General features: G+C 43.8%; 1 long non-coding RNA gene across 1 annotated transcript; it reads right to left on the reverse strand.

Moving 5' to 3' along the window:
• Window positions 1-936: 936 nt before the first annotated feature.
• LOC129604377 (uncharacterized) lies at window positions 937-23,393 on the reverse strand. Its single transcript, XR_008695194.1, has 3 exons — window positions 17,626-23,393; window positions 3,347-3,413; window positions 937-3,243 (listed from the first exon to the last, which is right to left on the reverse strand). It is a non-coding gene; the product is annotated as an uncharacterized LOC129604377 (long non-coding RNA).
• Between the last annotated feature and the right edge of the window lie 603 nt (window positions 23,394-23,996).

Consider the following 23,996-nt stretch of genomic DNA (forward strand, 5'->3'; position numbering starts at 1 on the left):
AATCAGCAGGTCTCCTACGCAATTAGCCTACTCTGCCATCCTTTAAGGTTTTCCTTCAGTTTTCCGTTAATGCTGTAATGATATTCTGTGAACTTGCATATTAAAAGTCGCCTAGCTATTAATTACTATGCAGGGGCGATCAATTCAAATGACTCATAGCTTAGAGAGTTATTGCTAGTTGGCCTTGTAAAACATATTTATTTTAAAATGGGCCTCAACATCCAGTTGATGAGAGCTTGCTGTGTGCATACAGAAGTGATTGACTATGTTAAGTAGCCAGGGAGATGTGAAAGGGTTTTTCACTAATTCTGATCATTCAGCGCTCACCTGTGACACATTTGATTACATTAATTACATTGACCTTTGTAATCCACAGGCGAAATGGGCCAATTTTGCATTGTTGGATAACTTTTCTTTATGGAGTAAATCCTATCTGCTGTAACAGCACAGACCAAAGTAAATCCAATAAATCAACACAGCCCTGTTAGCACTGATGAAGCAGCAGCAGGTTTCAAACATAGCAACATCGTCTGTTTGTGTCTAGTTGCAGCCATGTTTGATTGCTGTTCCACTTTATTTTTTATTTAATTATATACGTTGTCAAATTTTCTCTGCATATGGGCAATAAAAAGTTAGAATCATCTTGAATCGGTGAGAAACAATAATTCAATTACGCCTTGTGTTGAGGGCAGGTACACTGATGGAGAACGCATGTTTCTCTCCAGAGCTGCTTTATTAATATGTAAAGCTCATGTAAATGCAGGCTCTGCCACTTGTCACTTGAGGGGGAGCAAGAGCACCATCACAGTGGCTTTTTGCATCTGCTGCAGCTCCTTTTATTCCAGCTTTAGTTGGAGCACTGGCAGTGATATTATTTATTCCCCTCATTTAATTCCCACCCACCCACACACTGTGAAAAGGATAAGACCCACGCATAAGAAGCACAAGGGTACATAGCAACCTTCAACCAAAATTCAACAATTTGTGGCGAAATTGTGAGGACACATAATTAATTTAGCATGAAATCGTTTTCTAATGTGCAATAATGCATTTTCCTTCTGGTAACGCAATAGATGAACATAATCAATTCTCCATCCAACGCTTCCAGTTGCAGATCAGGATTAGTACCAGTGGTGAAACCTAAGCACCTATTGTTACACTTGCACATCAGCTGCTTCACCCAAACAACACCTGCCATTACACAATGCTAAGTCAGACAGTTATTACACAAGTCCCTGAGTATAGAACTGATGGATCTCATCATTTACAGAGTGGGGGGCTGATAATGTCCTACTTTTTCACATTTAGCATGCATGACCATTTAAAATATTACTTATATTATTGTCATTATATTTATATATTATTATACTGTATCTGATGGCAGTAATTACACATGACTGATAAAACCATATTTTGTTAAAGCTCATCAGCAAACAACATTAATTTGTATTACTCAGCTCTGTGGTGGCTTTGAACGGTAAAAAACAGGTCAAACCCACACATCACTTTTTCTCTACAGTATATTAAAGGAAAAAGTCCAGTTATTGCAGTTTTAACGTTTTCATTGTTTAACTCCGGCTTGTGATAAAGCTGTAGTCGTGAACAGAAAGTGGTGAGATCTTGGAAAAGGTTACATTGCTAAAAATAAAACAAACAGGGCAAGAAACACAGGTGGTAACATCTTATTCCACGTAAACAAGCTCACTGTTTATTAAGACTTATTTAGAGGAGAAGACCTTTGTCACAGTTCCAAATCAACTTTGACCCAACTAAGTTTCATGTCTGCAGATGTCCCAACATGTAACGCATGTATTCAGGTGGAACTAAAGCAGATAGAACTTACTCTTCAAATTATTACAGAAATGGATTTTGTTTATGTCTGTGAAAGACACAATTCATGGAGCATCAGTGAGGTGAAGAATTTACTCTTGATATTGAGATCTAATCAAATTTTATATGCAGATCTGAGGTAGGTAGTTATTCATGTCAAATGGGCTTTGTGTAATTATTCAGTGCATGATGTCCTGTCTCTGTGTGAGTAGGTGCCAGCTCCTCTTGCCTGTGAGGTTAACAGTGACGTGAGCTGTTGTCTCTGTTCACTGAGCCTTGTGTGTGTCAGCGTGTGAACCAGTTAGAACCAGCAGACAGCACAAGTCCTAACACTCTGCCCTCCTTGGCTTATAGCATGAGAGTGTATAATTGCTTTATCAAACTGTATTTTCCTGACACATGACGCAGTGTCTTCACATCACATCACACTCCCACAGCCAGAAAAGGTTTTAGTGATACATCATAAGATGACAAGTGCTTCACTGAGGGATCATTTTCTTCTCTCTGCAATATCCATACAATTATATATAAGTAAATGTTATGAGGCTAACAGCAACGACCTCACCGAAAGGTTGTTTTTTAAACAAACCAGTCAATTACTATATATATACTGTGTATATATATATAAGTTCTCCCACTTACAAATCATGGAGGGTTCTGAAATTCACGTTGTAGGTGTGGGACAGAATTAAAAAAAAGTTTTTAAAGTTCTATTTTGGTCTCATCTGACAACATGATCTTCGCCCAGGTCTCCTCTGGATCATCTAGATCAGGGGTGTCAAAGTGATACCGGCGAGTGCCGCTGCCCTGCTGCTTTTCCACCTCTCCCCGCCCGAGCTCCTACTGATTACCTTGACCAGATGTGTTCAGTCAATGACAAGCTGGAAAAGTCAACTGACATGCCTGATCAAGGTAATCGGCAGAGAGAGCTGGAAAACTAGCAGGGACACCAGCCCTCGAGGACTGGCGCTCGACACATGTGATCTAGATGTTCTTTGGCAAACTTCAGGTGAGCCTGGACATGTGATGACTTAAGCAGAGGAACTGCCCGTGCCATGCATGATTTGAAATCATGACGCCGTAGTGTTCTACTGACAGTGACCTTTGAAACTGTTGTGCAAGCTCTCTTCATATCATTGACCAGCTCCTCCCTTGTAGTTCCAGGCTGATTCTTCACCTTTCTCATCATCAGTGATACCCCCGCGTTGAGATCTTGCATGGAGCCCCAGTCCGAAGGGGATTGACAGTCGTCTTTAGCATCTTCCATTTTCTAATAATTGCTCCAACAGTTGATCTGTTTTCACCAAGCTGCTTGGCATTAGCCCTTTCCAGCCTTGTGGAGGTCCACAATGTTGTCTCTGATGGCTTTTGACAGCTTGGTCTTGCCCATTGTAGTAGTTGGTGTCTGGCTGACTGTGGGGTAGACAGGTGTCTTTAAAGAGCTCAGATAGGTGCTACTAATTTAGCTTATTGAGTGGAGAAGAGGTGGACATTTCTCAGATGTTGAAATACTTACGTTCCACAGTATAAGACAAATATATATGTATTTGGGGTAACAAGTGAAAAGTGGTACATAGCAACATCTGGAGAGAAAGAAAAAAAACAGTATTACAAAATTAAAATTAAATTAAAAAGGGTAGATTCTGTTTGCAAGCTGGCATGGTCAAGTGAGAAGACTAGGTTTCAAGATATGAGGTACGCTGTTGGGTCGTTAAAAGTGAATTAGCGGGAACGGTAAAATGACTGAAAGGTATTCATTTCATATTACTACTAAGTTCAGGTAAAGTTGCTTTTTTACGTAGCATAACAACCCATCCAGAACCAGTCTCTCCACAATTACTCAACCCCATGAATAATTTGCTTCCTACAAATAATTACTGTAATACATGCTACAATTCGATCTTGATCTTGAAACTAGAAACCTTTACCCTGTACATTTCTGCTGATCCTCTGGGCCAGCCCTCAGACAAGCAATACATTACCAAACGCCTACATAGAAACAACATGACAAGGTTAAATTAAGACTGTTGGACTTATCCCCTAAAGGGTGAACCTTAATTAAGGCAAGTAGAGGCGGATCAGTAGGTCAATTTATGTTTTGTTGTCCTCCAACTGTGCTGCTCAGCTGTGAGGCTGTTTCCTTTTACTGTAACTGTTTCAGCTAGTACAAACATTATATATTTAACTTCACTTTGAGAGATTTCAGATTTGAGTGCACCCAAAGATTTCCATGTCTTTCAAAAATGTTAATAATTGTTTCCCCATGAACAAAACACTTGAATCAAACCATTTCCAGGAAAGTTTTTAAGTGTATTACTTTTTTACATTCAGAAACATTGATTGCATGCCCCTGAGTAATATTTAAGGTAGGACTTAATACTTGACTATGAATCACTTAATGATTTGAAAGACCTTAAAGGTAACATGAAAATCGGTCTCTGGAGAAGTTCAGATACCATTAGAAGTTCCACAAAATCATGGCTGAATGACAATGCTCTTTAATAATGTCAAAGATTCACTCTTGTGAAGGGGTTTGCAGAGTCATTCTCTGATCTTAGTGCCGTAATAGCCACAATGAGAAATGGATTTTTAAATACAGATTATAGAGGTGCTGTGATAAATCCAGAGTCACAATTCAGCTGGGAAACTTTCACCTCTATGCAACCTGCAACTAAGTGGGGAAGATTGATTTGCTATAAAAAGGGATCACATAGTCTGTCAGGTTCTTTCATCCCACTGATCAGACTGCATGAGTATAGGATTCTTTCTTCAGGTTCACTGGACACGTTCACGGATGTTTGACAGAGTTGATACGCTCTCTGTTCCTAAAAGCAGACTAAGCAAGTTCTAACATAGGCACCTTTTATCCTCTTTTCTGGGCCAGTGTCAGGGTCAACAGAAAGGAACCTCAGTCTGCACATCTGTCAAATACTTGCATTCACATTTTGACAACTGAGACCGAGACTTAGTATTTCTGCAGTATGCATATCAGCTAAATCTAAATCTAAATCTAAAACATCTAAACTGGGACCATGGGAGCCTTTATGATTCAGTACCCCTGAGCTACAGCCTTGGGGGCCTTCACTGGAATCTTCAAGGCAAAAAATGTGAAAAGGTTTTGGTTCGGTATCCAAACTAAAATTATAATGTTTTTTAGCATTTACTTCAAAATAGTTATTTTGAAATGTATTGATGTCATTACAGTTTCATTATTAAATAGAAACTCTAGCCATGGCATTTACTTTGTTATTGTCACAAAAACACTGCCCTCTTGGACAAAAACAGATTTGTATGCTTTAGAGATGTCCGGTATAAATTCTACAATTAAATTTAAGAATTTAAGGGTGTCTTCAATAATGTAGTAAAAGTGCAGTTCACTTCTTTGCTGGCTAACAAAACCATCCACTGTGAATAAAGCCATTTGTTCAATTCTTTATGAGTGATGGGAAAGAAAGCGGAAACTGCCAGAGACTATAGGCTTATGATAAATGAAATAAGCTGAATGCATTTCCATTTAAAGCAGACAGAGATGCAAAGAGACAATTCAATAAAACTGACCCTCAGAGGTTTGCCTCAGTGAAAATGGAGACACCATTAATAGAAGAGGTTAACGTTCTAGAAGCAATTATAAGGAAACACAATTGTAACGGTCATACCTAAGCATCATAATGCGATAAGGTGAGGTGGAATATGCTGATAGGATGGAAAGTACATTTTCAAGGTTACAAGGGAACATTAGGTAGAACTCAGAGGAGATAGTAAAAGGAAAATGTACCAAGTGGACTTCAAAAGAATCAAAGATTATCAAGGTGAGTCCCTGTGCAGGGAGGACAAAATAATTACTTGTCATTAAAACACGCATTACAACCAAGAAATAAGCAAACACTGTTGATAACTGAACTTCATTTGTGTGGCTCTGTTTAATGGATTTTGTGGCACTGATAAAAATGTGTGGTGTTCATGAAGAATTAATTAGCCACCTACGGCTGAGAAGGCCACGCTAAAAAACAAGCTACAAAACAACCGGGTCTCTTGTTGGTAAAGGAGTGTTTATGGTGCTTTAAAAGAGTCACGCTTTTAACAACCTCTTCCCTTATCACTTTATTACATGTCACCCTGCACAGAGAAAAAGAAAGGTTCCTTAGGGAAAGTTAAGTTATGGCCTTGTTCTACTGGGCACAAAGTATATGAAGCAAACTGAAATATTCCTCAAATTAATTATCCGTATGGTCACATTTAGGTATTTGATGTCGGTGTATTTGTGGCCTGCTCTTTTGCAGAGGATGGGACCTGCCATGAGCTTAATCATGACAGAAACAACAATAACAATTACACAACAGTGTCAAAATGTCCACGACATGTATTAGAGTTCAGGATCCTACAGTATAACCTAATCCTCATTTGAACTGGTAATCTGAGACATCTGACAAAAACACCATATTAACAACTGACACAACTCATCTAACTGCAGTAGCAATTCATCAATTTTGTCCACACAGAGTAAAGGCAAAAATGGAATACTTAAAAGGTTAAAGTGATTTCCTTTATTCACAAATGTGTCCATTTGAGAATCTTAGCACCATATCAATTAAAGTCCCAAAATTAACCAAGTTGTAAAAACAGTTCTGCTTCACATTGCTAGTGGAGCAGATAAGGTTAGCAGATCGGAGGGTATGATGTTAGATACAGCTAAGCTCAAGGCTGTGTCAAAGTTGGACTAAGCAGTATTTACAGCCAACAGTATTTACTGTAACAGCCAACATGGAAAGACATCTGACCATAGATCTGGTTTATGCAGAGATACACACCAATATCTAAAATATTACACTTTGTATTATTTAGCATTGTCTTGACTTTAGCTACAGTAACCATGTGTGATGGCTTGAACCAATATATCATTGCACAAGCTGTAAAAGCAGTGCTCAGTGAGTACGGTGGATGTGGATCAGAAGGTTAAACTGGTCCTTCACTTACCACAGAGTAAGTAGTTCAATTCCCGATTGGATCGCTCTACACATCCTTAGGGTAGACATTAAACCCCCAGCTGCTCCTTGTGTGTTTACATCAGTTGTGAGTTTCCCTGGATAAGTATCTGCCCAGTGACTAAATGTAAATGAAATGCTAAACAACAGAGCAAAAGATTAAACTGTAGTAATTGAACAGGGATGGGGATGTTTTAAATACGTTTCTTACAATACCTTTTTCTGCAGCCACAATAGATCAATACTGTGATCCAGTCTAAGATGACAGGACTTGATAAACTTAAGAGGGATGAATGTTTAATGGTGAAAAGTACCTTTGCAGTAATTCTGATTAATATTCAATGCACAGCCTTTTCAAAATATTTATAATTATTTATAATTAAGTTATAAAAACGTAATCTTGATTCTAATGACAAACAATAGTTAGTAAGAGGAAGCAGTCGGTGTTTGTTGACAGTGTATGATGCCAAAGTGTTATTGTATTCCGACACTTGAATTAGACTTTGACGTGTAGTACATAATGTATGCTGCAGTGAAGTCAAGCAGAAAGGCGGGCACCAAAACAGCTAAAAACAAGGACGCAATAGCACAGAGGGCGAATTCCTCCACAGTTGGCTGTTCCATGGCTCAGGGCTCAGGCAAACATCTGTTGAATGTATTAAGTTCTAAAAGTGAGCCAATTACCAGAGAGAAACACAGCCCCTGGTCAGGCTGTCTTCAGCATATTTCTGGTCAGCTGTTGATGACTGCCGCTTTGCTTCTATCTCCCTCCCTCCTGCGGGTGTGATTGGCTGAGTCTGGTCCAAGGACGGAGATGTGGAGAGCTACAGCGGCAATAAAAAGCCAACCTGACTGACTCATGTTGTTTATAAAGGAATCCATGCAGGAGTGGGAGTGAGTAGGTGGACCTCTTTGTGTGTGTGTGAGCGCGCGCACTAGCTTTGTGTTTAATCTCTGGAAGCTATTTAACATTGATATATTCATATTCGGATCTGTGCTTCCAACTGCTGGGGTGTTTTAAGACTCTTCCCTCTATATAGGTGGCTTGATCCGGAAGGAGGAGGCAATTATTTTTGATTGGACGCAGATAAAAGGCTTTGCTAAATGGATATGTGCCAGGTCTGCTCTGCATTGTACCCAGTTGTTTGGTGGTGTCAACGCTGGATTATACGACAACAGGTCTCTATCTAACAAGACTGTTATGTAGTTAGGAGTCTATTTAAAGTTCCTACAATGGTGTTATACACGCTAAAAAAATATATGTCTGGGTCTGGGTTGAACAGCACCCAACGTGCACATCTAGAACAGAGATATCTATTGGCCTGGTTTCACAGAGACCAACAAAGGTAAAGTATAAACTTACAGTACTCACTGCTTGTGCAGGTCAGAATCGCGTTGGCGGCCATTTTAACTCCGGCTCAGCAACGTCCCCTTACAGACATGACATCCTCCAGTCCTGACCACTTCTCTGCAGAGACGTATATGACAAACTAATAAACAACTTCTCTCCAAGCTACAAATGTCCAGAATGGTACAGTTCTATAAATAAAAAGTCCCGAATCACGTCCCAACGTCCAAATATGTGCGTTTCGGATTCTGATCATCTAATTTCCACACAAAGCTAACTACAGTAGCAACAGGCTACTGTTGCTAGCTATCGGAAAAAACAGGAGTTTACAGGCGAACGTTTCTCATTTTCGTTTTCTCGCCTTTTTTATAGTTGAACAACCAATAAATACATGGGCGCATTAAAAGCCATTAGCTTTATTACCTTTTTCAGACATGTCGCTTTTCTTTTCCCCAGGTTGATAACTGCTCTTTTGCATTTAGGCACTATTTTAAACATAGGAATTTTCGAATTCCTTACGAGAATTTATATCTATATGCCAGAATTGAAGTAACAGATTGCAGTTTTAACTGCTGCTGCCATGGATCTACACAAGAAAAATGTGTTTGCATCAAAACAAGACAAGAACGGTGCTGTGGCAGGTAAATCTTGCTAACCTTTACCTTGTTACAATTGTATAGATTGTTTTAAATTTAAATTTTTCTGTGTCCTTGATAGTACAATTCTCAGTCAACATCTGAGAGGAATTCTCACACTGCTACTTCTCCTCCAGCATATTCTTGGGCCATCTGGTGTACGTTGACTGTTCTTGTGACATTATCCACATAGATGAAAAGGGAAATCTATGTTAATTTTCACAAGGCGGCAAGAAAGCCTGAGCCATGGAGCTGTGTTGAACCGCCACAAGAATCTGTTTATTTGTGAAGGAAATTCATCAAGTAAAGGCCCGTGGAGAATTATTCTGGTGTTAAATATACCTCATGATGCCCAGCGCTATTTACAGGTTTTAAAGAATACACCGGACTGTGAATGCAACCTACATTTGGCCCCCTGGGTTGGGTGTTTGATTAGCAGCTCCTTGTTTTCCCTTCTAGTTAGTGGTGCGATGTGCAGCAGCAGTGCTTCTCCTCGTACTAGCCCAGCAGACCTCCAGGTGGCTTCCCTCGATGCTTCACTCCATTTCTTGTCTCCACAGGCTACTTCATTATTGTGACAGCGGAGATCTATGCTTACTCTGCTGTATATTTCACCAGCACATCGCTGCATGTTTACCATCTACTGTAGGGTCACAACACTGTCTTAGCTTTATTCTACTTAAGTGAAAACAAATTGACATGAGCTTAAGCTGCACATTATTCTATGCACAAACCATATTCTTCTCGTTGCTTTTCTTTCCTCTAAACAGGAACTTTGCACAGCTACGTTTCCAAATTCCAAAAATGTCGACAAATATCTGAGCTTGCGGAGCACTGAAAGCCAGAAATGTCAACACTTTGTCGTAAAACGGCATTTGATGTACACATCTTACGCCCGCTCAACACACAAGTCAGCGTGCTTTGATTCTACTTCCCCGTAAGCATTTCACCCCTCTTTTATGGCTGTTGAGTGAATTTTTTCCACTGAACCTCCAAACTCCCAGCAGGAGGGGTTCTGTATTCCTTGAGAACACAGTCTGACAGTGATCTGTCAAAGGAGCGTTCAGCCTGATTCAGTACTGTATGTCGAGCACCTCCCATAATCCAGTGGCTATGAGACGGCATGTGCTGAAGCGGCATTTGAAGTCAGATTGAGCTTTTGCACAGCTCAGTGACTCTGCAGTGCAGGTCAGTAGACTTGCATCTTCAAACATTTGACTTGTGTCATTATTTTATATATTATTCTCCTCAAGACAGATGAATGAGAGCAATCTCCTTCAGTCCTGCAGCAGACAGACATCCCCTTAAAGCAAAGCTGTAATTAAACATTTGCTGTGTGACTGCACTGACAGGCTGTCCGGTCTGGCCTATTACCTACACATATAATCAGACACACCGGGCTCGTCGGATTCAGCAACATCCTCCTTGTTTCTTCATGTTGCCTCCGCTGGAATCCGCTGACATTTCTTTGTTTGTGTCAAGCAGACGCCCCAATCCAACTGTGCGCAACTTCCATGGGGGTGTCTGTCAACCATATCAAACTCAATTATTCCCAGTGAAGTCAGATACTTATGCCTCCACCAAAAAAGTAATTTCACACCAATTAAAAACTGCAACAGCAGAATCTGCAATCCGGTTCTGCCGACCCCTTCAATCCTGCCCGCAGCTCTGACGATGTGATACATTGAGGTCAGTCGCTAGCTGAACATAATGATCATAATGGATCTGTTGATTTTTTTCCCACAGGATAAAGTGACGAAATGGGGAAGGAACGATATTAAGAAAATCCACAGTATGTGACAGTGGGGCGTCTATAGGGAAAACAGATTGAGGAGGGGGAGGTTTCAGGAGAATAGAGAGCAGAGTGTGAAGAGACATAAACACACAGCAGCTGTTGAAGGCTATCGGTGAGATAATTAAAAGCAGCATAATACCTGTCCCTGCCCCATTGGTTTTTATAGCAAGTGTTAAACTGCCAGATTATATTTAATGGAAATTGGGTTGTCACTGTGGCCTGAAGAGGTGAAGCAAAAATTAGCAAAGGTTAGTGATTCAACTCAATAGGGCTGTGTCGTCATTAAAACCACCGTTAAAACAACATGGATGTGCATGGGAGGAAGTGTTAGTGTCTCTGCATCCATTATGACACTAAACTCGTTGGGCTCCAAAAATCCTTTTATTATGTTGTGCCAGCGGGACGTAGCCTCTTATCAAATCTCACATCCCATTGGACCTGTTACCGGGGATTTTCTCTGTGGGAATCTTATTATTGATGGTTTTCTCATTTGAATAATTTTGCAATAACAAGAAAATGAATTTCCTGTGTTCTTTGCCTGGTAGCATCGGAGCAGCTAAAAAGTGTATCAGTAGTTTTAATAGCTTGCCTGTGGTTGTTGTTGCATCACTTTGAACACAGTCTGGGAAACTATTTGAATCTTGTCTACTTGAAGATAAACTATAGCTAATAAGGGTATTTGTATTCCACTGTCACAATGGTTTTATTTGCTCATTATTAAATGCATAGTTTTCAAACATGTGTCCCTTGTTGCTCCTGTAAACCTCAATCTGTCTATTTGATGGGTTTAAATCAAAAAACACATCTCACACACTCCGTATAGGTTTTGTCACGGAGGAAAAGAACACACAGCTTTGGATTGAAACTAAGTCTCGTAAAATGATTGAAAGCAAACATAAATCAATGAAACACAGAGCGGTTCAGGCATATGCACTTAAATGAAGCATCAAACTGTCCCCAGTTACTGTAAAAGTAAACATAAAGTAGTGCTGGAGACCTGACTGAGGCCTGAGGTCAGTCAATATTTGGGATTCTGCATTGGGAACTATTAGAGGCCATTGCAAGTTTCTATCCGCTCAACATAAAACTGATGAGAGTGAGTGACGTCAAAGCGCCAGAGCATGACGGACATTAAGCTTCTGTGCAGATGAAGTGACTGACAAATGCCATCTCTGAAGAGCAGCAGACCCAATGTTCAACGGGTGTGTGGCTTGTACCATTAAGGCCAATGCTAATGACGACTCAGATGGAAAACTGCTAAATAAAAAATTACGCACTGGTTCAGTGCTTGACCTCCTGCGGTTTCTGAAAAGGCCTGTGAGAGGAGTCTACACTGTAAATATGTAATAAGATCATCAACTTCTCAGATGGATTAGCAGTTTTCTCACTAACAGAACCCAACAGCAGAGTTGTGGCAAACAATCTTGCATTTGAATTAGTTCCACCCAGTGGTGATGTGTCCTCTGTATCTCATACACACATGATTAATGCAAGGAAAATAACCATATAAAATCTGATATTCTTACAAAACAATAAGTTCTAATGATATTGCACAGACAAACAAAGACTCTGGAACAGTTTGGCACCGGATTTAGGGAAATGAATATAACTATAGGCTCAGCATGTGCCTGTGAGTTTCTAACTAATAAAACAAGTCATGCATATGCAATAGGTTTGTTTTTTGTCAAAAAGACAGTGGCTTATCTTGATACTAAGTCCTATAAATTATTCAGACAGTGATGCAGTAAACATGTATTAAGGTCAGAAATAGCAATACAAACCTTCAAATGAAAAGATTAGCAGAGATTTAAAAAAATAAGCATTTTCTTTTACCTATAACAAACTCACGCATAAACAGGAAATAAACCATCACCGGTTAATGTTAGAGCAAAATCTGTGTGTGGAGTTCCTTGCTCTGTGTATTACTGTGTCAGCCCATCTTGATATAGCGGAGATGATATGAACCGAGGAGACGTTTCACTAATTAACCAGCCACGAAATGTGGGCTTCAGAGCGCCGCGCCTGTCTGTGTTTGATCGCTCTCGTTCTCTCACAACCAGGTAGCTCCACCACAGCGAGTGCACTTGTTGTGGATTTGTATTGGCTAATTAGATTTTACTTTCCTTCCTCCTCAAACACGGGGAAGTTGTTAGCGCGCGGACAGGGTGTCCTCCTCCTTGGCGTGAAAGCGCTCGCACACGATACATCACCGATTACTGTTTTGGGTGATAGCGAAAGAGAAGTCCTCTAAAGAAGCACAAAACTGTTTCAAAGTTGTCAAAAGTAATTTCAGGCCCTGTCAACAAGCCGACACCGCTGCAAACAACGAAGAGTATCGAGTCAGCAGAAAATGAGGGATGAGACTTGAGGTGTGTTATCATGACCTTCTGTTTGGTCTGTCTCAGTGCTCAGCTGGTGGGGAAACACAGTGTGCACGCAGTTTGTTGTGGGAGTGTGTTCGTGGACTGGAAAGCTGCCGATGAAGGTGTCCATTAAAACACCCCAGGCTCTGCTTGGGCCATTGTTGAACAAGTAAGATAATAAATTTTTCTGATGTTTCCAAAAACAACATCAACCGAAAACGGGACAAAAATCAATGTGGACACACCGGCGCGACGTGGGTAAGTTGGTGGGATCGCTCTTGCGTAACAGGAAAAATGTTTTCAGCAGAGAGCGAACTATTGCATTAAGGAAAGTTAGACTACGACCATTACAGGAGCACTGGTCCAGAAAAAAGTTCTGTGGACGCAGAGCTAATAGCTAATGGTGACTGTGAGCAGGGGATACAGGGTGAGGAGCGAAAAAGTTGAAGAAGCAGGTCGGGGGGGGCGAGAGGTCTTGTTGTTTTTCGTGCTTCTCCGAAGACCTTTGGAAATGAGTTGCGTGGCCTTTAAAGCCGTGCACGTGCACAGGCATGTGGAGACACTGCACACATTCCCTCCAATTAGTCACATTTTAGCACAATAGCATTTAAAGCCATGCAACGCACCAGAAGTCACAGTGGGTTCAGTGACTGGCCCGGGGACAGATATGGCAAATACTATATAAGCTGTTCTACCTGTCATAAACTATTCACCATCAAACAACTTGAAGAGCCTATTTGGAGGTGCGGTTCTGTTTAGCCTCCCTTCAGCCTGTTATTAATATTATGTGTATTAATATTACACGCATACATTGCGGATGGAATTATCTTCACACTCATGAATATTCCAACAAGGTTACGTAGAGGTTTCCGAGCTATCTTCCACCAGATCTGACTGTTCTCATCAGCCAAACTCTCAGTAGAGATAACACACAACATCAACGTCACAGTGAAACAAAGAAGACAAAGACACAAATACAGCTCCAGAAAGACGCCGCCGCTGCGATTTTTACTGTCAGCGAAGCACATTAGCGATGTATGGAAAAAAAAGGTGCCAAGTGTAATATTCTAACAATCTAAATGCATCGTCTGTTCATAGTAACAAAATAAGCTGGAGACACTTCAGACAGACAACGGGGGGAGGGTTCTGAAGGAAATCAGATTAAATTGGCGTCTTTTGTTGATTCAAATTCATGTAAACATCTCAGCACAAATTTAGACACTGCTGGAAGAATTGTAAAGCTGCGCACGAGCGCTTATCAGAACGTTCTATCAGCTCGAATTAAGACGACGTCGTCACAACAGACCACAGTGAGAGGCCTCCATAGACCGAACTCGGTGACACTTAGACCAACGTGTCAATCAGAATACTGTAAAAGAAGTAATTAAAGCCAGGACATTTGCCTCACACAGTAGCTGCTATGTAAATACTCCCCCTCACCTCCGTGGGGCATTTAACGTCTTTTATCTCATTACCTATTCACAACTTTACTTTTTAATTTTTACTGCATTTAGTAGCATCAGACCAGCGTTTACACAGAGAAAAATAGATCAGCTTTATGTCTGACTTTTGCAATTAGCATGTTAATAGTCAGGGACAGACATTTACGATAAACACTGCTGAAGATAAAAGCAGAACTAAAAGAAAAGCGGTGTCTGGACTGAGCCTTAGATGATGAATACAACTCCAAATGAATGCTAATGCTGCTTTGAATATTCCAGATGTGCAAACCTGTTTGCCGAGCATCCAGTCACATTAACCTGCAATACAATCTCAGCAAAAGGTCAGGGACTCAAAATAAAGCTTAATTTGATGATTTTGTTATGAAGTGGTGTTGAGTTTGGGTCGAAAGTGCACTAAAGAATTTTAAGGACATAAAAAAGAAAATTGCACGCAGTTCAATTGCCAGTGAAAAATTTGAGTGTATTCCTTATTTATCATCCTTAAAAAGAGTAAAGAATCAAATTTATAAAAAGGGACGTAATTCAAATCAGATAAAAAAAAAAAAAACCTGATCTGAGGCAATATGAGTTACAGGAACTTATATTAAAAAAATCCATGCTTAAAATGCTTCTGATGACCTTGTGAAATTGTAATAAAAACATATTAAATGAAGTTTTCCGTAACAAGCTACAGTAAGTACATGTGCTGGTTTAGTGCATTAAATACTGGCTCCACCCACTCTTCCAACACTCATAACTACATCCACGCACAAGTCTGCAGCAGCGTCTTCAGTGCTGAAGCCTCACATGCAACAGGAGCAGAGAATAACCAGCAGCAACACCGTGGCCTTTAATCCACATACAGCACTCAAACCATACCTATGAACAGGCTGTCGGAGCCCTTCTGCTTTACCTGACATGTGAACTTAATTATCATCTGAAATAAACAGTCTTTTTTTCATCACGAAGCCCGTTAATTGGTGCCCCAAAGACATTTTTGGTCTCAGCTTTAGAACCAAAGGTTGTAGCTATAGATGATAATCACCTCCTCTCGCATCGTATTCGCACCCAAAGCTGACAACGTGGAAAAGTCGCTCCTGTTTTCTTTGCACATCTGTCCAATTAAAGAAAACCATGGATGACAAGTGCATTGTTGTGACCCAAGCAACATCGATAAGAAGCAGCTTGTACAGGAGCTCTGGTTCCCGGCTTCCTTAACAAACCCAGCCTATACTTAAAAGCTTGGTTTTTAATATGCTTTTGATCCTGTGCCCCTCACGAAAGTCTTTACGTTTCTAAAAGTGGGCAAATGGTGATGTGTGTCCTCCTCTTAATGAGCGCACCACACACATTATTCTCCTATGAATATTGCTCTCAGGCTGCTTGACCTGTGCAAAATAACGCCGCGGTACTCAGTCATAAAGTGATGGTAATGAGCGAATTTAATCACAGCTTTCGGCCTTTAACCGAACACGTGATGGAAATTTTAAAGTGAGCTGTTGGCCTTGGAGGAGGCGTGAAGACAAGTGCAATACCTCCGTAAACCGTATCATATTAACGGCATCATAGTGGTCAGTGAGTGCCCAGTCGCTGTCTGCATCGGATCTGCAAGATGAGTCCCATTAAAGTCCAATATAAGGCTCAGCAGACTGTGGATGCAGATTTACATAGTTACTCTCTTTATGATTTTAGCAGCTGGTTTATGGAAATGTAACCCCTCATTGTTGAAGGTTAACTTATTCCACTCAGGTGATCTCCTCGGGTCGATCGCCACCGCAGCGAGGCGGTAACACAACCGACTCTGGATTCACGCCGTGCCCATTACGCGCTCCCAGCCACACTCCCTCTAAACACAGCGTGCAGTGGACGTAGCTGACCCGAGGTCAGGCGATATGAGCCAGGACGCGCGGCCGGGCTGATGGCGTCCCACCCCTGAGCCCGGTTCTGCTCCAGCTCTGATGCTGCTCAAGTGGGATTTGTTTGCTTTTCTATAGAAAGCTATACAGTTGTGTTTACTTTGTAAAGCGCCTTAAGATAAATGGACTGAGTTGATGATAGCGTCTAATTTGTTCTTGGACCTATCGTGGGCTTTGTCTTGAGGAACCATCATCATGTGACGCCTTAAGTCAATGCGTCATTGATGCACACAACGATAAACGCGGCGCAATTCCGTTAATTGGGGCTTAAACCAAGAGTGAATAAATGTATCTATGTATCTAGAGGGTGGATATGCGAAATGTTCAACAGCTAACAATAAACAGGCCCCATGAAAGTGGCAGAACAGCAAAGCGAATGTGAATGATGGAAGCAAGATGAGAAGGAGAACTCGGAGCAAGCTGTGACAGTTCACACTTATTTTGCTTCAGAGTGTTGTATTTCAAGATCATTTCCACCTCTCTCTCCCCCTCTCTCTCTCCCTCTTCAACTCATCAGCACATTTGCATTCCTTTTGCGAAAGTTTGGCAGCCACTGACAGCCTTCTAATTCTGTTGTGAAACATCACTGTCTAAATCAAATGTGTGTTTTCTCCGTGCCGGAGCCCTGGCGCAGGACGCAGCAAGTGGGAGACTGACTCTTATATCACCAAATACCACTGACATTGACTCATGCGCAGGATGATCAATACCCGTCGAGCTTTCGCAGGACTTAAAACAAGGAAAATGTATGGAACGCTGTGTCATGTTGACAGCCGGCGGCGTGTGAGTGCTTACAGATGAGCCCGTCCTCATTAAGACAAAGGATTAGAATAATGAGCCGGGCTTTTCACTGGTGACACCTCAACAGGCCGACCCACTAAATTCAGCGCAATTATGAAAGGTGCACTTAATAAAATTTGAATGGGCCTGTGCACAAAATGGAATAATTCATGCGGCTGCTCCTGCAAGGCTTGTTAATGACGCTTTTTATCACCTGATGTGCTACGGAGATGTTGAACTTTCTAAACAGGCGCCGCTGCGATGGGGAGCCAGTCTCAGGGCCCTCAACCAGTCACCGTGCACCTGCTTTGGTGCTTTCAAAGCCAAAGTAAACACTCACGGGCTTCACGTCGAGCTGCTATGATGCATTGGAATGGCAATTTTGACGACACTCGTATGATTAAATAAATAAAATCTGAACCATCACCTCGCAGCCCATGGGACAAACCATGGTGCACACCTACTTCCTGTCCGACGGATTAATATGAAGAAAAGCTGTTAGAATAATGGATGAATGCATGAATAAACACTCACCTCTCGGATTCACACGTGTACCTCTGTGACCGCACTGACTGGTTTGCACAGTTTGTGCAGTGAAGAGAACCAGACCTTGTTTAGCCCACACCTGAGCGTGAGTGGCAGCTTTCACGCCGGGCGCTGCAAGGGAAAACACACCGGGGCTTGTTTCAACCACAACAAACAGTTTGGGTGTGAAAGCGCAGCAATGCGTCGCCAACAGACAGGTGAGGAGCCGTCGCGTGAGGCTGGGCGTGCAGAACGCAGCGTCTGATTGGAGCATAAATTCCCTGCAGACTCAGATCAGTCTCATGTCCTGTGTTCTTCGTGGGCACGTTTTTTTTAACAGTCGCTTCGCTTTCTCCAAAGCAGAACAAACAGCCACTAAATACGTGCGTTTGATGCTGCGGGTTCTAATCCGGGGGAGTTCTGTCTGTTTGACTGTAATTGTGACTGATCACCCAGAGGCGTAAACGCTACCGTTTTTATTGTTGCTCCGTTCCGGCGCCGAGCCCGAAGAATCACAATTCATTTATAAAGTACATGTCTGTGCCGGTGTCAGCGGACTCTAAATTTAGGCCCAACGCCGCTGCGTAATTTAAACAAATGGTTCGGGGCACCATCAATTGGGCATCATGGGGGCTTGAAAAGTCGTGTATTTACTCTAATATTTCACTTTTCCGCTGCGTTGAATCAGCCCCCTCCCAGCGCTCTACAAGAAAAAGTGCGAGGAAATTGAAGGCCGAGGCTGTTATGTGTAAGAATCCCCACACCACACTTCTTGATTTATTTTGTTTGTGCTCCCTCAACTCCTTCCCCTCGCTCGCTCGCCCGTCTCTCCTTTCCCGCTCGCTCGTTCTCCCTCTCCCAATGTCTTTCTCGCTCTCCCTCCACAATTATCTCTTATAGCCTGTGAGGTGATTAATGGCTTTCATTTGACGTCCTCTCCTACCCTTCGCCAAGCACCAACAAATAAAAGCGGAGCCCAACACACAAATTGTCCCTCAGAAGAGCCGTAAAACTGGGGGAAATACGGGGGCTGCGAAGACAATGAAGCAGAGAGATCTGGCCTTTGGAAAGAAAAACATTTGCCAAGGAACGGCCCGGAACGATTTCCTCTGTAGCCTCTCTCCCCAGAGAAATCCCCCCACTGCTAATCTACAGTTATTACTACTGCCAACGGCAGTCTCCAAATTAAAGAAGGGGAAGGGGGATGAAAAAACACAGATCCTTATCGTTCTCTGCTGCTGCTTTCATAGAGTTTGCCTTTTGTGCTCCGCAAGCAGCGGCGCGCGGCTCCCCGTCACCTTCCAGCGAGAGGACGCGGTCCACTCGGACTCGCGGCCGCTCTTCGAAGGAGCGTTTCTGTGTTGAAACCTGGATTTATGGCCCGCTGCCGTCTCTGCCAGCCACCGGCGCCATAAAAACCCTGCGACGGGCAAAGACTCGGCCCTCGGAGAGTTTGCTCATATGTTCGAAGTCTGCGAGAGGTCTGCGCCTTGAGAGGATTGAATGTGTTTGAAAGACTTTGGAAATCACTGCCAGGGATATACTGCACCCGACGCCAAGATCCTGGCAGCGCAATTTATTACATGAAAAATTAAAAAGGACAAAAAAAATGACTCTATCCTCACGCTGAGAATTTTAGGCAGATAATGTTAAGAACGAACTAAAAGCCCTGTTGGGCCTAAATAAAGCCTCAGTGTGATTAGCTTGGGAACTTCCAGTTTAGTTTGTCAAGATGAATGAGATGAGATACTTCAGGAACCCCTGGAATAAAGCACCATTCATTTCTCTAATAGACATCTGTCTCACGATTTGCATATTTGGCACGCTACTAACAGCTGGAACGGATCATGAACATCTCCCTGTCCAGCACCGGGGTCAGGAAATGTTCAGGAATAGTGAGTAGGTCAAAGCTTGAGAGCTACAACTCATAATTCAATTTCAACTTGAGGCAGGAAACACCTAGAAATGAAAACTCTGTCATGTGAGTTGACAGATTACACCACCGGCTAAATCTAAAACACAGTCTTCCTGCCAGTTCTGACAGCGCTGGATTCAACTCTTTTGACACCGCTTCTCTTAAACAACTGCCACGACAATTTAAGTCACATTTTGCACCCTCTGCCTTAAAAAGCAGGCGAACGCGCACAACTCTCCCACTTTTCCTTTCTCCGTTGGTTTTCTGGTTATTAAAATGGGGGTTAAGTCTAAAACCCACTTTCCTAACATGCACCAGTGAGGTCTGAATTGAAAGCACAACCCTCCACTTTCTCATCCTGAGGTGGGCCCTTTCCTTTTCATTCCAGGCCATTTTCAGCAGTCTTATCCATGAGGCTTGGTGGGAAATGCCAGCCAATGACATTCAGCTCAGCAAAGGGTACATCAGTCCATCTGCTTTGCAGTTCGCAGCTGTCTGACCACTTACCCAACCCTGTCTGGGCATCATTACCGTATGTTGGCCTGTTCCTTCTGACAAGCGGACCCTATGTGAGACAAATACAAAGGGAGCCCCGAGGTCAACCGGGGAGCGGGGGAACCAATGAGGGAAAGGACAGATCTAATGCTACACTCACACACCAGCGCCAGCGTGATGATCTAAGAGTCCTGACATACTGTCGCCTTAACAGCAGGTAGTAACCAGTGTGATGTAATCTCTATCTTATGAGAAAGGACACAATCAGGGGACAACAGCTTACTTAAAGTTGCAGGAATTCAGTCCAATTACTGAGCTCCAGTCCAATTAGCGAGTGCTAAATTAAAACCCGCACCACGGCGGCGGCGGCGTTCGGCAGAAGTGGATCTGCAATCGGCAAAGTGCGAGGGCGCAACGCGGCGCTTTACATTAAGAGGGAAGCGAAAGCAGCGAGTCAGTGAGGGGAGATATAAATCATTCAAATCACCTGTCGAGAAACCTCAAAGGAATTTATTACCAAGTGCGGAATGGGAAGGTGGCAGCAGGGGCGTCCGGGCGAGCTCTACAAACCTCTCAATAAACGGGCGTATTTTTTCAGAGAGTCGTTAGGAGCGGCACACGCTCCTGATTTTAAACAGATGCATCGAGGATAAATTAAATGCCACAGCGAGGGGACAGAGTGGAGCGGGAGGAAGGAGGACGTGAGCTGAGGCAATATCGCGGGGTGATTAAAACGGCGTCTCTGCCAATGGTTACGCTGGGAGGACGGCACATAAGGAGGAACACGGGGGTGAAGGAGGACGACAGGAAGCAGCTTCGGTCCACATTTGATATTGTTCTATTCGTGTTTTGGCACAGTGCTGATTTTAAGTGCTTCATAACGAGCTCTTATGAATTTCCGCCCGTCTGCCTCCCGCTCGGCCCCCGGATTTAACTAATGCGATTGGAGCCGGTGACGAATCTCGGTGGATCCGTGACCCTCGTTTCACCGGCGACGGCAGAAACCCGCAAAGACGACGGGGCGTCCCGGTGAAAAAGGTGCGGAGACGAGACGGGGCGAGATGAGATCAAAGCAGCGGGCCGGGGCCTCAGACGCCCACAGCGAGAGCGGCCCACGTCTGCATTCACCCGCGAGGCGCAGCGGGCGCTGGGACGGGAAGAGCAAATTATTATGTTTGTACAGCAAAATCCTTTGAATTGCAGATGAAAGCAAGTAAAACCTATTAACAGCCTCATAATACACTGCTCTTATCAAAAGCCACTATTCAGCCGCTGGCGGACAATAGTGCGGCCGGATCCGTTTCACAGATGATTGTTGCTTTTGCTCCGAGGGTCCAGTTCTTCCCAGACGTAAATGTCATATTTGCGTAGCTTGAGAAAAAGAAAAGAATGGAAAAAGTTCACTGCCAGAGTGTTTTTAATCCATGGGCTGACATTTTTTTTTTTTTATTGCTCAGCAGCGATGTGATTTACACCATCCCAGTAGCGCAGCCGGAGGAGTAATGCCATCAATTTGCCCTAATTCAGTTTCAGTGCGAACCTCTCACACTGGGCAAAGCCGTTCCCTCTGATCGTCTCACTGCTTAAGTGGCCGGCAGTGAAGAGTGGGAGTGTGCGGCACAAAGCTCAGTGTCTCAAAGTGTCATCATGGCACCGATTTAAAGCCACTGGACGGGACCGTGGGCGCTGATGGTTCGGTAGCAGTCGAAGTGAACGCGGTCCGTGCTTGTGGCACTGGAGCCGACGCTACGCGGGCTGTTTGCGCTTCCACAGTGGAATCGCATAGGAAATTAGCCGCATGAAGTGATTTGCGGCTCCAGAGGGAGCTGCTGAAGGCCCAAAGGGACGGAGTCTCCGCCGCTGTCGATTAAGAGCCGAGACGAACAGGAGGCTGAAGACGTATCCAGAGCGGACGCCGCTGCTCGGCAGCTTCGGCTCCGTCTTCACAGCGAAGCACTAACAAACCAAAACTACTGCAAAGCATCGAACGAACGGAAGCTGGAGCTGCGTCACTGCACTGAGAGGATGATGATGAGGACAAAGTACTGCAAACATCTCCCATATCCAGAAGTTGATCATCTGCTGGTGAACTAAATTTCTTATAATTTACAGCAGGAACCGTCACCTCTTTTTACTGGCCGTATTTTAGATGAATCTGTGGTCTGGATCATTCTCAGCCAGTCAAAGTTAGCACTTTATCGGCTTTTCCGCCCAGAATGCCTGGATTCGGCAGCAACTAGTCCTCTGAGCTCCCTCCCTCTCTCTCCATAGATATCTCATCCTACTTAATACCAAAGCCAACCATGTGTGATATTGGCTCTGCTGACTTTCCAATAGCCACAATCCACCCACTGCACTTCAGCAGCATTTTTCTTCCCCAGTAGTCAGGAAGCAGTGGTGACTCCGAGTCAAATTTTCTCACGAGAGGGGACCATTTTTCCTGCGTGACAGCGACGCGCAGGTGACTTGAAATAAATCAAATTAGCCTTTGTGGCCGTGCCGGTCATCACGCTCTGTTTCCTGTGATGGAGGTGAAGAGCTCCTCTGTGTGACCTGTGTTCTACCTCACCACAGAGACGCCTGTGCAGGCTGCTATGCCTTATTATAGGGGAGTTAGACCTTACTGATGTTCCTTTTGCATTAATACCCAGTTAAAGCTCACTGCACTCGGAAGTGTTCCACATTCCTCTGAACGACTGATCAAACAGGAAGTCCTCCTGTCTGGACGGGATTTCTTATGGACGTCCAGTCGCCGGCTTGAAGCTGATGCAACTGTTCCCTTCAGGCTCTCATCCGTCCGTGCCACAACTTCCTACATCGCGTGCCCCCGGATCGCGGGTCTGGGCTTCCGTCGGCGCCGCCGACCAATCAATTAGCGCGTCGCTTCCAGCGCGGTGCCGCTGCGTCGCTGTACGCCGTGCCCCGCGTCTGCCTCTTATCCGTCGGCGTTGGGCTTGTTTCCATGGCGATGACTCCGGTGCTCCCACACTCGACTTCCAGGTGGGCACCGCCGGGGTGACAATGCTCCGCTGAAGAATTTCTCATCATTACAGCTCCTCAGACAGACTAAAGGGAGACATTCTAGCGGCGAATCAACCGTCCTTGAGTGCGCTCCAATAAACTCCCATTGATATGGCTGAAAGGCGCCGGCGCCACATTCGAGGAACCGCGTCGCCTTTATGCCCGCGACTCTGCGTGTTAAGCCGCATAAAACAGTCAAAGCGGAGGGAAACGTAGTGGGACGGCGCTTTGACTGTTCGATGGATGAGACGCGGTGACATAATGGCTGACGCCGGATGCCTCAGCATCCTCTGGGCCGGGGGGATGTGCCGCTTAACCAGAATTTAGCCCCCACGGTTAACACAAATTGAACATTTCCTCAAGGTCAGCTCCCCAGAATTCACACTGCTGCACCCCCCTCCCCCTCCCCCTCCCCCCTCCCCCTCCTCATGCCTCTGCTGACAAAGCTTAAATTCGTACTTATTTATCCGTCTTCCCTTGTGTGATGCAGCTAAATGCACGGCAGCCACTAAATCCATGCACTAGCGCGGTGACGCGTTCTTGGGCCTGGGAGACGGCAGGTAGTTCCGTTCACAGCCGTGCAGCTCCTCAATTAACAAATCGAGCTTGATTTAATGTTCCTGCCACACTCTAATCATGTAAAACGCTCCTTCCCCGGCGTTGGGGTGATTTATCAGGCGCCAATCTTCCCCACTTCCGCCCCACCCAGGACACCAGGCGTCTCAAACTCAACTTTGCCGTCAGCTTTGAAGTCGAAACTCAAGGCTGTCAGTCTGCGCTTGTTTCCCCTTTGCAGGTGACGTGTGAAATGTTTATGCGAGAGCAGATGAGGGAGTTGAAAGTAGTGTATCAGGCTGACACTAGTCGTTACCGACAGGCAGAGTAGGCGAATGGGTTCATTTTTTAAATGTGCGATTCCTCTCCTCCTCCTTCAGCATTCATCTTCAAG

Source organism: Betta splendens, chromosome 7 (assembly GCF_900634795.4).
Source record: "Betta splendens chromosome 7, fBetSpl5.4, whole genome shotgun sequence".
Classification (NCBI taxonomy): domain Eukaryota; kingdom Metazoa; phylum Chordata; class Actinopteri; order Anabantiformes; family Osphronemidae; genus Betta; species Betta splendens.